Genomic DNA, 15,391 nt, shown 5'->3' on the forward strand with positions numbered 1-15,391 from the left:
GTATAGAGTCTGAAGTGAAGAGTTGAGGGAAGGAGCACTCGAGTTTCTGAGGGACATTGGAAAGCAGAGCTGTCCGTCAGCGCCGCTCATCTGCATAGGGCGGCGGACCCGCCCCCTCCCGCTCCGGCCCCGTCTCCTCCCGCGGTCGGGAGGCAGCAGCAGGCAGGCAGCGAGCGCCGCTTTGTACTGCGAGGCGGCTCCCGGCCGCCGGCACACGGCCGGAGCTCAGCGCCCGCACCGCTCCACGCCGGACTCTCCTTCACGCGCGTTCTGTATCCGCGCGGGGGACAAAAAAGATTATGCGTGTGACAGACGCACACGTCCCTTCACACACGCACGAGCTGGAGAGCCGCACGCGCGCGCGGATCCTGCGTGCATTTGCACGCGTGTGGGTGCACAGAGCCAGGCTCGACGGAGCACGAGGGGAGAGCGCTGGGTAAAAGTGCTGCCCTATATGGCAGGAGAGGAGAGCTCAGATCTCCACATCCATGATCGCGCGCTGTTCCTGGCAGCAGAGCTCTACAGTTGTATAAGTTGCCACGAACAGGCAGGAGCGAGGCGTGGAGCGCGTTTGCACAAGATGGGAAAAAAAAAAAATGCTCAGCTTTCTTTCATTTCTGTCCGTCCTGGTGTGGTGCGCGGGGGAGAGGCCTGGGGGGGGTTCCTTCCGGGGGGCTCGCTGCTCCCTTCCCCCCATTGCAGTCCGGAGAAAGCTCCCGGAATACGATCACGGTGTAATTGATTTCCCAAATAACGTAATCTCTTCCTCTCTTCCTTCGGCCCTGGCCGCCATCAGCTCCGCTCCAGCCCCAGATACAGGAGGACGAGACGAACGCACCGCTCTTTCCTTCTTAATACGGATATAAAGAAGTACATACACATACATCAGCGGGTGCATGCGTTCATTTTCCTATGACCAGCCCACAGGGACTTACAGACACCCTCGCTAGACACGCGCTAGACCTCCGGCCTTGGGCGCTCGGGGTGAGCGGCGGCATCCCCGCAACCCCCGCATCCCCGGCTATCTCCGCCCGAGGGCACCGTGCCGGGCCCGGCCGCCGGCCCTGGGCTCCCGCACCCCGTACCGCCCGCAGGTGGGAGCGGGACCGACGGGAGCCGCGGTCCTTCAGCCTCACTGCGCGTAGGATGAGGAGCCCCTGCGCTTCTGGGAGGTGGGAGTGTGTGGGGGGGAACAAAACAAAAAAGGTGCATGGAACAAAGCGTTTTATTTTTGCAGCATCTGTGAGTGAGCAGTGGTCCCCTGTTTAAGCAAACATATCGCTGCGCGTTTGCGGCCGAGTTCAGGGAATAATCGAGGTAATGTCTATTGGGGTGCGCGCAGGTATGCCGAGGAAGCGGCTCGGAGCTGGGAAGAGGGGGTGGCACAACCAGGGAGCTGCTGGCGAGCAGGGCAGCCCATTGTTAACCAATTAAACACGCGGCTAATGAAAAAAAAAATACACGTCGAGAAGGCGCTGCTGCAGTCCCGTGGACGCAGCGGGGGAAATGCCGTCTGAAACCTCTGCTCAGGCATCGGGATGCCTATGCTGGAGGAATCCGAGCTTCCCGTTTTCCTTCTCTATTTGATTTTCTATCCCTTCCCTTTTTTTTCTGCGAAGCCCGCGAAGCAGTTAGCCCCTGCGCACAGCAGCAGTAGATATCTGGCCAGCAGGCAGAGGGATGAATTCCCACCAGCTCCATCAGCTCTGGCCTGTGGAAGAGGCAGCCCCGAGCCAGGCAGGTGAGGGGAGGAGGTTAACACCAACAGGTATTTCTTGTCATTAACTCCCGGCTTCCTGATAAGGGAGTGATAAAGCACTGCTAAACTCACAGCAACAGATTACAGAAAAGACGCCTCCTTCCCGGCTTGATGATGAATGCGCATATATTACATAAAAATAGAAACTCGAAAAACAAGGGCTTTATATAAAGCACATTCATATTTCGGTAGTTCTGTGGAATAATCGATATCATGCGATTACATCTGAATAGTCAATTCCTGTGTTCCGCACGCCGGTTTCTAAGTATATGAGCTCTGCTTTTGAACGGAGCAGCAGCTGGAGAGCTGAGAATGCAAAATTAATTATAACATTATAAAGTCATACATGAATCTCTGCAAGTCAACCTGCCCGCCTTGCAAAACGCGCCATACCCTCCGCATTCTGATTTGGGAAGCCAGCTCTGTTCTTTCCAGCAGGGGTGGTGCGAGAGAGCGTTCAGCTCCGCGAATTGATTGCTTTTAGTTCCTCCTCTTTAATAATTAGTGGAACAATGCAGATTGGGAATACAATGGCCGTTGTGTTTACATTATAACAGGGGATTAATGCTATTAAGTGAGTGCTACAGTTATGACCTGGGAAGAGTACTTAAACAAATACCGCGATCCCGGGAGAATCGCTGTAATTCAGTTCAGAGTGCGGAGATCCGCACAGCCACACACGCACACACAGATAGGGATCTCCATGCAGAGCTCCACGCAGATCCATGTGTCACACACGCAGGTTCACGAGCACCTCCGTGCAATTGTAGGTGTTGTTCCAGCCTCCTTCTGCTTCGCCCTGTGAAAATATTTCTGCTTGTGCTCTCGGTGGGACGAATGTTTAAATGAAGACCATCACCCCTTCCTCCAAACACAAAGAGCAACAGATTATATGTCTGATGCTTTAATATCTGCCGTCCAAAAATCAGTGTTTTGTACACAGAAACGGGGTTAATCTCTCAATCACGGATGAATGGGGCAATATATTCGCAATTCAAAAGGCGAGTTTTCACGTTAGTTTGATTTGCATCATTTTTGTCGGGCTTCAGAGAGCCATGGATTCACCCACTGCGAGGCGACGCTCTGCGTTTTATTTCCACTATTACACCACGAATTTGGCTCTGCACAGAGCGGGGAGCTGCTGGGGCACTGAGACAGTCCCGGGAGAACTCTCCGCGTGGAACGAACGGGAAAACCGTGTCCATAACACTCTTAAACATCGCTCAGCGTATGTGGTTGTATTCAACTTCTTGCCGGTTGGGATCCGAACGCCTTTCACAAGGAATGGAGCTTTCATCTGCCCGGCTCCCCAGCTGAAATCTAATTTTCCCATTGTAATACTAATAAAATGCCGTCTAACTTGCGCTGTCAAACAGTAAAATAGTATTACACGCACTTTTTATTGGTAATAACTGTGGCAAATTAACATGCCTACACAGAGACATTAAGGCTTTTACACAGTGCGTTTTTTATTTAAATCATCTATTCATTAGGTCAGCATTTACCTTCCCAGATTTTAAGCTCTGCTCTCTCCTTCTCTTCTTTTAATTCACTTTGCTCCATCCAGCGTAGCTGAGCAGAGAGCCGAGAGCTTTCCATAGCCCTTGCCCCTTCTCAATTATCGCTCACCACCCTCCTGGGAGGCAGGTTTTGAGCTTTGCCATTTCTGAGCTACCTCTCCCCAGTGCCAGGGGGTGAAGTTTTCGGGCGGTGAAGTTGGAAGCCAAAGGAGACATCCCGCTCCCCGCTGCTCTCCCCCCGCTCTCTGCACCGCGCACTCCGTGCGCGCCCGGCTGCGCGGAGCCCGGCGCTCGGTGCCAGTGTACCCTCGGCCTCGCTCCCCGGCGTGTCACTCGGGAAGGGCAAAGCAGCGCAAACCGCGCTGGCACGGAGATTTCCCTGCCTCAGGAATGCTCCCCGCGGCCCGGAGAGTCGCGCCCGCCCATCGCCCGGACAATGCCGGTTACCCAATTGCCGTGACACCGGCCCCAGCAACTTTTGAAGCAGAGCGAAGTGGAACTTGGTGGGATTTGGAGATGCAACACAATGCGCAGCACAAACAGTTTCCTGTGACATAACCACACAATGGGCTGGGAACGCTTTCTCCTTTCTCTCATGAAATGGGGGGCCGCCACCATCTCCCGGAGACAACGACGTGAAATAATAGGCTATTGTATTTAAAAATAACAAATGACACACGCATACTGTGCGAGCGGACTTGTCCAGTTCTTCAGTACAAGAAGCCCTCCTTCCGAGGCTCCCTCCGGCCGAGGCGCGCCCCGAGCCAACGAGGAGACGGGCGAGCCCTTACGCCGGGCAGGGTTAGAGCAGCAAGCAGGCAAAACTAAAAGGAAGAAACGGAGGGAAAGAACTTTTCTTTCCCTTTCCTCGGGATGGAACCTTTAGTTCGAGCCGCGCATGGGAGGGGGCGCTGTGGCAATGGGTTCCCCGGCGCTCCGAGCGCTCGCAGCGCGGTTGTTTATGTAAGCGCCTTCCCTCGGGTTTCTTTTCACACGGCACTCGGTGCCTTTGGGAACCCTATTATCTGCTGTCGCCCGTGGTACCTGCACGGAGACGTGCGCTGCTCGCAGGAGCTGTGGCCGCTTCCCCGAACCCCTTCTTCTTTTTCTTCCTTTACAGTAAGAGTGCCATTGCTCACTCCGTTTTCAAAACACAGCGAAAGTAGGCTCTGCCGAGGGAAGCGCTCAGGATTTAACGCCTCTCTATAACACACAAACGCGCTCAAATATCCAAAAAATATCCTCCTCATCCCTTATTTACGGCTTTTTTTTTTTTTTTTTTTCCTTTTTCTTTTATTCTCCTCCAGGGTATCCGTGTCTTTGAAATGTTGCGCTCACAACGGGCAGCCTTCAGGAGGATTTAGCTCCCCCCTTTTGGGATGTTATGATGGTGTGTGTGTGTGGGGGGGGGGGGGGGGGGGGGGGGGTGGAGGGGTGGTGAAGGGGGGGTTGTTTTAGGGGTAAAAAAAAAAAACAACAACAACTAAGCGGATCTCTAAAAAGCAGATCTGGGGCTTAGAAAATTTGCTTCCCATATGTCACACTGTTATTAGGAGTCTTAGTCATTCTCTGCTTAGGGAAATACAAGCAAATACATATCCGCAAGGATAAGCGAAGAGATCTCCAAAGCCTTCTCGGAGCCTACTATTTTCACCTGAAAGGCAGGCGGTGTTTCTCAGGGCTAGAACAAGTGTACGATCCACAGGTGGGATAGTTCCTCCTTCTTGAGCAGGAAAAGAGGGAAAAAAAAAAAAGAATAAAGAATAAAAAGAAAAAAAAAAAAAAGGAGAAAAACCTTAAATCACTGCATCTTGGTTTTGAACCGAGAAATGCACGCGGGGGAGGCGGAGGCGCGGAGGTTCCTCCACTGTCTCCGAGGGGCTCATAGGGCCCCTGCCTCCGCATCCCATCCCCATCCGCGGCTCCGGGCCGGGTTCAGTGCCGAGAGGAGCAGCGCTCCCCTCTCGATGTCAGGCGGTCAGCTGCTCGTCTTGGCCTGCGGGTTTCGTACGCAGCTAACGTGTCTTGGAGAGAGCGCTTTGGAGTTAGCGGAAGGCTCAGTCCCTTCATCTTCTGGTGCACCCTCAAACTAGGTGACGGACAGAGTAAAGGGAAAACGGGACGATTTCCCTTCGAAGGGATCGAGGTTCCTTTGTTTTAAGAGCTCACGTCAAAACGGATTCTTTTCACACGGTAATAGGCAAGAAGTAGGTCTGGGCACTTTTGTGCCCGAGGAGGACAGGTATGCTGGTCTCCTTCACTTGAAAGAGTCGTATATAAATAGAGTTCCACTGTTTCTTCCCCATGGTGATCCTGGCACAGTGGATGCCTACTGTCAGGGTGAAATTGCTTTAGACAGTTTTGAAGCCACTCTGCCAGACCCCTTCCCCTTCTCGTAATTGCCATCATCTGTTTGATCACTGCTTTTAACACTAGAGAGCACCTGCTCACCTGCTTTGTGCTTTTCACTCATTCATTCACTCACACATTCAGTCACTTATACACGTGTACATGTGTATGTGTATATCCTTCATTTGTAGACCTAGAAACACATTTCTAGATCACACCCCCAATCCAGAAAGTCCTGCTCTTTCCAATGAGCAACCCTCTGAAAAAAAAAAAAAAAAAAAAAAAGAGGTTTCTCATTTTTTGCCTGGTAATTTCCTTTCTTAGAATAATCAACCTTCCCCATTGTATCTGAAAGATTCAAGATTGTTGGAATACCCCAAAACCAGACAGAAAAACATGCAGGAAAGCTGCAGGCATACTTAGGGTGAAGAATAAATATCCATGTGTACAATAATGCCAAGAGCTATAAAAAAATGTCTACTTAAATTGATAGAGCACAGTCCACAAACATTCAGGTAGCTCTAAAATAATTCTGTGGCTCTTTTCCACTAGTGGGCAGAGTCAAGGGTGCTTGGAGGTTTTAGTTTCATTAAGATTTCATCTAAATCTCGGTCAAACTTCTGTTGTTCCTTGCATCGTTAGGGAATAGAAACAAAGTTATCCTTTATCTTCAGGTTTCACTGAAAGTTAGAATTTTTGATTTTTATTTTTTAATTCTTTTATTTTTTGTGGGAGGACTTTTCATAACAGTAGCTCTTCATATATAAATGGTAAAAAATTATGTTACATTTGAATATTATTATGGAAAGAAAACAAAGAACGCCATTTCCACCTTCTTAAAAAATTGCAATCTAATGTTCTTGATATGATCTCACTGCTTTTCCCCACTTTAGAGCAATGCTAAAGTAGGCTGTCAGTTTTATCCTGTTTTCAACCTTCCTTCAAGTCGCATAAAGGAAGCGCAGCCAGATCATCTGGCCCTTAACTTTTCAACCTACAACTGTCCAGGTTTTAAGGCTCTTTCATCTGGGAAAGGCTGGTGGCCAACCTGCCCCTGAGAATTCTAACCACATGCACGTTTCTCCTCACACAACTGACTCATTTCAGTCAGTAGAACCACAGAATAAAAGCTAGTTGAAGAACTGTGCTTTGATTCCTTTTGATATCAACATAGTTTCTGGAATGACATGAACTGTGGACTTTGTTGTGTGTTTGGCTACGCTCAGCATTACAGTGGAATCCTGTCATAGCTACAATATGGTGTATAGGCTGACTTCACTCTATGGAGGGTTTGGAGAGCTTGCCTTGTTTTGCTAGTAAGATATCTGTGAAAAAACTGCTTGACAATGGCTCTCTGAATGATCTGCTTTAACTCAATACTAATACAAGTTAATAAACAATTTTTTATTTGATTTTCAGGAAGACATGTTACATTTTACATTGAAGTATAGGTTCCAGAACTTTAAAAGAACAAATCTCTTCAGTCTTGTCAGGACACAATGAATTCTGCTTTATGCAACTCAGCCTTTAAACACATGACCTTTCAGTGCACCTCTACAAGGAAACTAGTAAAATCATTCTTTTTTTTTTTTCTTTTCTTTTCTTGGATGTTCCCCAATCACTAATTAGTGAAGATCTAGAAGGTTACAACTCCTCTGCACTTTTGAACACAGATTTTTGAAACTATTTTGGAGAAGCATGTGATGTCATTACCTCAAACACCAGAGGTACACAATGTTTTAATTTTATTTCTCATGCAAATACAGCACTCAGCTATTTCATCTGGGACCTATTTGTCAGAGACCTCATACATAAAAGACGTTACGAGAGTGGGAAAAAAAAACAACTGATAAACCAACAGCCTTCACCATGACATTTTGTCTCAGATAATTTTGTCCTGGGATCACCAACTTTTTAGTTTTCTAGTCTTTTCAATGTTTTGATGTTGTTGGAGATTCAAAACTGATATAAAAAATTCCTTTCTACCACTCAGTCTTCACCTCTCCAGCTGCTGTTCCCTCAGCTTCACTTAGCTGAACAAAATGGTAGCAGTGTGGGTGCACGCTGTGACTTGGCGATGGTGGATTTGCCTTTACAACCTTCAGAAGGGAGTAATCTCACCAACAAAACAATATGAACATTACTTGAACTTCAGATCAATAGTCAAACACATCTGATAGATCTTCACAGTACTTTTAGCAGGATTTCACTGTAAACTAACAAAACTTAGTTCTGTAAATATATCAGTTTAAGAAATGGCTCATCATCACTCTTGTAAGAATGTATAACTTCTGTTATTGCACAGACGAAGTTAACATATGTGCAGCTGCAGGTCAGTAAAAACATGCATCCTTTTCAAGGACAGATAATTAATTTCTAAACATCTACTGTGTTTCAATTGCATTTGAGAACCTTATCACATTTGTAAACACTATCCACTAAAAATATTTCCATAAACTTGATTAAAAATTATCCATGAACGGATAAAGCATTAATTCTAACCTTTGTCAAAAATATGGATTATAAAGGAATCCTTTCCCTATAGGTATGCTTGTTTCAAATAGGTAACTGAAACATGAAGCAGTACACTGAATATGTGTTTGTGTGTTTGTTTAATTTTTTGTTATGTTTTTACTTCATCAATAGAACTGCCTGTTTCAACTTTCTTAGTTGACATTTATTTAATAGAGTTTGCTTAAAGAAATGGAAACTAATCTGTGATTTTTTTTTTCCTGGAGCTATTCTTTTATTATTTTCTTCCTTCCTCTTCCACTTCAGAGGGCCACATAGTCTGCCAGACAAATTTTTTTAAAGTTACCACTTGGTATTTTCACAATGGAGCATGAGGGCCATGATTATGCCTTAATATTCATGTTGACAACATTGTTCAAAGGAAAACTCAATGAAATTAAGAAAAAAAGTAGTAAAAATAATTATCTCACCACTTTTCATGATGACTTTTACAATTTATAGGGGGTCAAATCCTGTTAATGCCAAGTGTTGCACAGACGGGCAACGACAAAGGACTGCTACCAATCCACAGTATGAGTAGAACAGGTATATAGGAATCCTAGTGAAGAGGCAGCCATATTAACAGGCTTTTACAAAACTGCTATAAACTTCAGGAATACAAATTATGTTTTACAAGTTTAGACTTTCAGCATAATTTAAGTCATAAAAAAGATATCAAGCACAGACGAATAAAAAAAATATTAATAGGTGCAAAGCCATGGAAGAAATCGACTTTTCCACCTGAGAGGTAGGTCTGAGAGCACAGCATAGCAGGGTTAATCTTGTGTAGGTAACCACAGAGCATACACGTGAGGTGAAGCTATAGCCTGAATGAGCCACGAGACGGAGCAAATTAGAGACATTCACTTGTCTTGTAATAATTAAGTTTTATATCAGTGAATAGGTAATAAAGGAAAGATTCTGAGATGTTTCTCCCTGCTTTAACAAGCAAAATGGGATCCTTGAACTGCAGTGTCTGCAGCTGGGCAAGAATGGACTCTTTGTGGACTATATATTTGTCTCTTCATATCTTAAAGCAGAAGAAAGCATCACCAATTAATACTCTTCTCTCTTCTCACTACTTTTATTAGAGCTGTATCATAGATTATTTTCTTATTGAAGAATTTGTATTTCAGTTTAATTCATTTGCTGAATGTCATTATTTATGTTTTCAGCAAAGCTCACTGAATTTTGCCCTTTAGAGTACTTTCTTTGTCTGGAGCTGAGCATTTGATCTCTCTTGGTTCTTAAAACATGCCTGAAGGTCAACACCAACAAGAGAGAAAATTCAGCTGTGGGACGAAAAGTTGGATTTCAAACCAAGAGAAAGTATGTTGCTACTTTGGCTATTAAATATGACAGTTCTGTGTTTTTAGACACTGCAGTTTTATCGACCTTCTTGGTGGAAAAAAAATCTTTTTTCTTTTTGTACATGTTATTCTGTATGATAGAAAACTCAAGATTGCAGTAGAATAATGTAAAGAAGATCTATCAAACAAGATGTGTCTGTATGAAATAGTTTAAAGCTTTAGAGCCTACACTGTTTTCCTCTACAAAATGTACGCAAAATATAATCACATTAATTTTTGGGTTAAAGATCAAGAAAGATTATGAAAAATATATAAATTTTCCATGGTAGAGATCTGTCTGAAGAAGTTACGCCAGCATCTTGGCCTTGCTTTTGGAAAGCAAGAAAATTTTGACATTGCTTCAACACAATTTCCAGGCCTAAACAACATTTACAAAGGTAGTGATATACAGAGCAGCCTATACCTCACTGGCCTTGATGAACAGGTTCTGATCCTGGCCAAAATCAGTATTTGCTAAAAGAAAATATCTGAAATGTTTGAGTAGCAAATGCACTGATTAAAAATTTGGTTCCTAGACCTTGAAACTTTAAATAGCACTGAGACTCAAAGCCTGTCAAAATTGTATCTCATGATTTTGTTCATACTGGAACTGGTATTATTTTGTGGAATGAATGGCAACTTTTTTTCCTCTTTTTCTTTCTTTCTTTTTTTTTTTTTTTTTCCAAACCTTGGGCCGAGTCTGCTAAGTTTTTGTTCATTTGAGGCCCTGTCTGAGTCATACAGCATGCTGCAGTCAGTCACACTGCTGAGGCATAGAGAGTCCTACATGTCCATGACAGGTAGAGCTGAACCACAAAGCAAGTACTGAAATTTGTTCTGTCACCTATTGAAAATACAAGCCATCTCTCTACTGTATTGTTACCTTTCTGCCCTGTGACCTTACAACTGAGATCTCTCTCAGCCTTTCTTTTGATCCTCCTTTACTCCATATGCAATGCCTTTCTGACTATGGCCTCTCCTTAGGAGAGCTTCTTCAGCTTTACAGTAAATATAGTGCTACAAGGGAGTAGGTACTATCTAAGCTCTGGGAAAAGAGGAATAGCACACACATACACAGACAAATAGCATAGCAGTTTTCGAAACAGAAACTGAAAAATAAAACTGCTCAAAAGTGTTTGAAAAGCAAGTAGAAGAAATCAGAATTAAGTAGATGCTGTCTCAGCGAAGAGCTCTTGCAAGTACTATTTTACTGTAAAGGTTATTCTGGGAAATTCAGGGCAGAGAATTCTTACTTCATTACCAAGAAAGTTGGTTGAAATGCTAATTAAAAACAGAATTATAAAATACCCAGCTGAAAATAATACGATGGAGACAGATCTTCCTGGCTTCTGTAGAAGAAATCTGTAAGCTATTCCCATTCTTTTAATTGTTTGGGTGTGATAACAAAAGAGTGAATACAAGAAGATTGGAAGACATAATTTATTTGGACTTTTGGAAAAGATGACAAAATAACCCCTGTAAATCTCATAAGTTAGACGTGAGTTTTCTTATCAAAAGCTCCACACACTCATAGGGTCTTGCTGTCCTCAGTGTTGCAAGAACTAAGAAATACAACACCATCTTTAAAGACGACTTCACTTTTATGAGAGTACCTTAGCCAACAGAGCAAATTATTTAACATAAAGGTACAATGCTTAATTACACAGTTATAGTGTAATTGTGCTAATACTATTTTTATCTAGTTTTATTGATTTGATAAGACTGTTCTTCTGAACAAAAATGACCTAGCTTTTCTTTTTTTTTTTCCTTTTTTCCCCTCTAAACAGTCTCTATCTCTTCAATCTGTCATCATACAAGCTTTCTTATGTCTAGAATCATTTTGTTCATCTGCCTCTGCTTTTGTTAGCAGCTTTAGCAAGTAATTACAATTTTGGGCAAAGAAAGTCTTTGTTCAAGATTCTCATTCTTTATAAAACAGTGTCAGAACACCCAAAACACAAGACTTCCCAGAGCTGCTCCAGGAAAAAATTAAATGGCAAAGACCAAACTTGGTATTCCTGTAATGTTAAAAAGCTTTCAAAGGATTAAACTGAGAGTGAAAAAGAGAGACAGAGAGTAGGAAAGAGACACAGAGGGAGAGGAAAGAAAAGAAGAAGGAAAAGTAGGTGAGTGAGTTTTGCAGTTAATTTTGTTTTGCAGATTAAAAAAAAAAAAAAAAAGATAAAATTGTTTTAACAGAAGGAAGATATGTCCATAAAAGAAGTACTGAAAACAACATATATCTCCCATATGAATTCATCAACACTAGAGGACTCAGACAATTTAGAGAAAAACAAATGCTTTTTATCTCTGGGACATCAAACTGATTTTACCTGGTTTATTTTCCAATATCCTGGCACCTGCTGTGGTCCACATTCATCCAGCATTAGTAAAAAGGAACAGCACAAGCCTGAACTATATTGGCACATTTACGCAGTACTTTTCCTTGTGACCTAGAAACTTGCTGATGTGCTGCTTTGGGAGCCTGTGTGGATTCAAAAGCAGTGTAACTTTGTTCTTGAGGTGTGATATTGAAAGTAGTAAACTCAACTTACAATTGGAAATGGGGCATCTGTATGGCACAGCAGCAGGCCATATGGCTTAGCTCTTCAGGTCAGTATTAGCTCAAGGCACTCTTCCCCCAGCACAGTTTGATGTGCTTGTAGATTTCTGGGAGGTCTGGGAATGTGTGAAAATACTCTGTAGGCTCAGTTTGTCCTAAAGGCCACAAGTTTTCCACTTCTGCTTTATGTCTCAGATCTTATTCAAGAGAATTCTTAGCTTGCCAATGGAGTATTGCGTGTCCTTCACCTTGTCCTAAAAGTCGTTTCATTTCTTAAACAATTGATTGCATCAGTGATGCTGGCACTTGATTTTGTCTCTAAAATCCAAATAGAAAACTTCTGGCATGCCTACAAAAAATCTATGGAATAAAAAATGCCCCTATATGTTGATTCTTTCTATAAAACAAGCTTTTGAAGCCACTGTATCTAAAGCCACCAGATGAGATTCCTGGGTAGCACAACTCAATATATGAGTATGGAGCCAATTTATCTAGGCAGAGGATTTAACCACTCATTTTTCTGACGGAGGTATTTGTGCAGAGATCACAAGACATTTTGTCCTGGAATGTCTGGTACACAGGCATCTAGGAAGGACTGGACAAAAGGAGGAGAGAAAGAATGTAGAAGAAAATGGGAAATAATAAAGAGCAACAAAAACATTCATGACATATCTGTTTTTGATTTTTGTTCTTAACAGATCTGGGTTTCTGATAGGCTATTCTGGTAATGACTTAACTAACTCTTTAGGGGCACTTATGGTCTGCATGGCCAGAAAAATGTTCAGTGCTTACATACGTCTCAGCTCTTAGTGTTTGCTTGTTTGTGAAGCTGAATTAAATCTTTTGACTTTCTTTATTTTTTTGGAAGTGGACACAGATAGATACCAAAACACTTTACAAAATCACATCTGCCTTGTTGAGTGCTTCACTTTGGAAAAACCTTGTAGAATTCTGAAAGAATCAAAAGATTCCTTCTGACAATTTGGTAAGCAAGTGAAGTGCTTTAATTATTTCATTTGAAATGACCTCCCATTTTGAAATTTCCTTCAGTGTTTTTGAGAAAAACAGTTTTGAAAGGTTTGAACCCACATAAAGTATTTTGGGTTGCATCACTTTTGCAATGTTTCATGAAACTCTGAAAAAGAAAATCATTGCCAATTTGATCCAAAACAAACCCTTTATATTTTTTTTGAACTACTGATGAACCAAAATCCATTTCTTTGCTCTGTTCAACCTAAATGATGAATTATTAAGGATACGCTAAGTAACATGTTTTTCTCATTTTTTCATCCCCTTTTTGGAGGCAATTCCATGCTACGGGTGAAATTTAATTAACTGCTTCATAGTATTTCTACTATTCACGTATGTGTAGTCCTGATGAGTGAAACAGAGGGTCACTTCTGGCTCTTCACCTCACGAGAGGACGGCCAAGGCTTTGATGAGGATCTAGATGCTTTTCTTCCTATGAGCTTCCTGAAGAGACCAAAGGATCTTTTGCACTCAAAGATAGTTTGTATGGAATAGAAATGAGAATGTTAAACTTTATAAATAGAGAAACATTTTCTCCCTGCAAGGGAAGAAAAAAAAAGTAGGAAAAGTTTATGAACAGCTTCACCCCTCTCCCTTTGTGTTGTATTGAGGTGGGTGCTTTCTTCCAGGTTTGGTTTCAGCCCACTCTGTGACTTTCTGGATTGCAGCAAACTCTCTTCAGTCCTCTGATCCCTTGGAAGATCTCTTCCTGTCACCAAGAGACTGCAGATGTTCCCTCCCCATTCATTAGTCTCTCTATGAACAGCAGGCTCCCATCTTCTCTCTGGGGCTCCTGTTCTCTTCTCTCTTGCTACACCCCGAAGCCTGGGAGCTCCTCCTCTACTCTTCCTCCTCCCACCCAGTCCCCAAGCATGCTCATCTGCTCTCCAGGGAAAGGAGGAATCTCTTCTCCCTCCAGGGGGTCTATCTGACCTAGTCACTCCCTTTTTAAAGGAACATGACATACAACAGAGAACAAAAAAATAAACCAGATGCTGTCCAAAATAAACCTACTCCCATGCCAGAAGAGAAAATCAGCACATCTCCCAGGCTTGGTTCTCTCAAAAACCCCATCACGTGGATGCCTAGGCACTCCAGCTGTTTGTTCTCTGTGTGTGGAGCAATGAGACTGTGTTCTGGTAACTTCTGCACAAACTGGCCAAGATCCATCAGATTTTTTGATCCAAAGCTTTTGCCCATTTCCAGATTGCAACTTACTCAGTGTACTTTACAGGAGACGCATGAAAACAGAAGGAGTAAATCCAAGGCTGTTTGTTTCTCACTCATGCTCATGAAAACAGCAAAACAGTATGGCCATTAGTACTGAGCACTGTGGGCCTAAAAATCGGGCAGGCTGAAAATTCTTGGGCTAGTGCGAGGGGGGCTTTGATGAGCATACTAGTGTGCAACCGTGTCTTCTTCATCTTCCAACAAATTTATGCTAATTTCTACAGCCTAGATAGCAAGGCCAAGTCTGTGGCCTCTGCAGCAGTGAGATGAAGTCTGAGAATGCCTTGCTGTCTCCATGGACAGTGCATGACTCGGGTTGGTAATTTATGGCAGAATTAGAGAGAGAGAGATGAGTGAATTTGAGAAACATTTTCAACATTTTTACTGCTATATCTCACTGTCTTGCTATGTTCAGGTTTCTTATTTTCCTTCATGGAAGATTAATGGAACTGACTGATGATGGTTTCATGCGGTTTAAGGCCAGAAAGGATTATTAGATCATCTTTGCCTGACATCCTGTGCATTGCAGGCCGTAAAAGGTATATACACATGACACGGTGCAGCACCGTACGGAGATACCCGTGCTACCTCTGAACAAATTAGCTCAGATACAGGAAGCAATAAAGCTGCATTAGGCTGGGAGCAGTGCTGAAAGCGGTACAGCTAATGTAGTCCAGGCATAGCAGCTCCCAGCTGCAGCTGTTCTGCTTCCACTGTCTCAACTGTCACTGCCAGAAGTATCTCAGGTACCTCCATTCAACTCCCTCTCCCAGGCAAACTATTTAGATTCCCATGTTTCAGCTTTCAGGCATACTAAACTGAATGTTATAGGAGAGACCAAGACCATGACATTCCTGGCTAGAGATCTCTAACAGTCCTTGTACTGTTGTTATCCAGGAAAGCAGAACCTTGTTAAATCACTGCTTGGTGAGACAAACCATGCTGGTGGAGTTGGGCTTCTTCTGCTGAGCTATCCCTGGAATATCCTGCCTCTGTCTGTGGACTACAGAGTAGAGGTAAAGAGAGGTCTTAACTTAGAGACATGTTAAAATCAAGGCAGCGTGCAGAAGCAAAATCACCT

This window comes from Gallus gallus, chromosome 2, assembly GCF_016699485.2.
Source record: "Gallus gallus isolate bGalGal1 chromosome 2, bGalGal1.mat.broiler.GRCg7b, whole genome shotgun sequence".
Classification (NCBI taxonomy): Eukaryota; Metazoa; Chordata; class Aves; order Galliformes; family Phasianidae; genus Gallus; species Gallus gallus.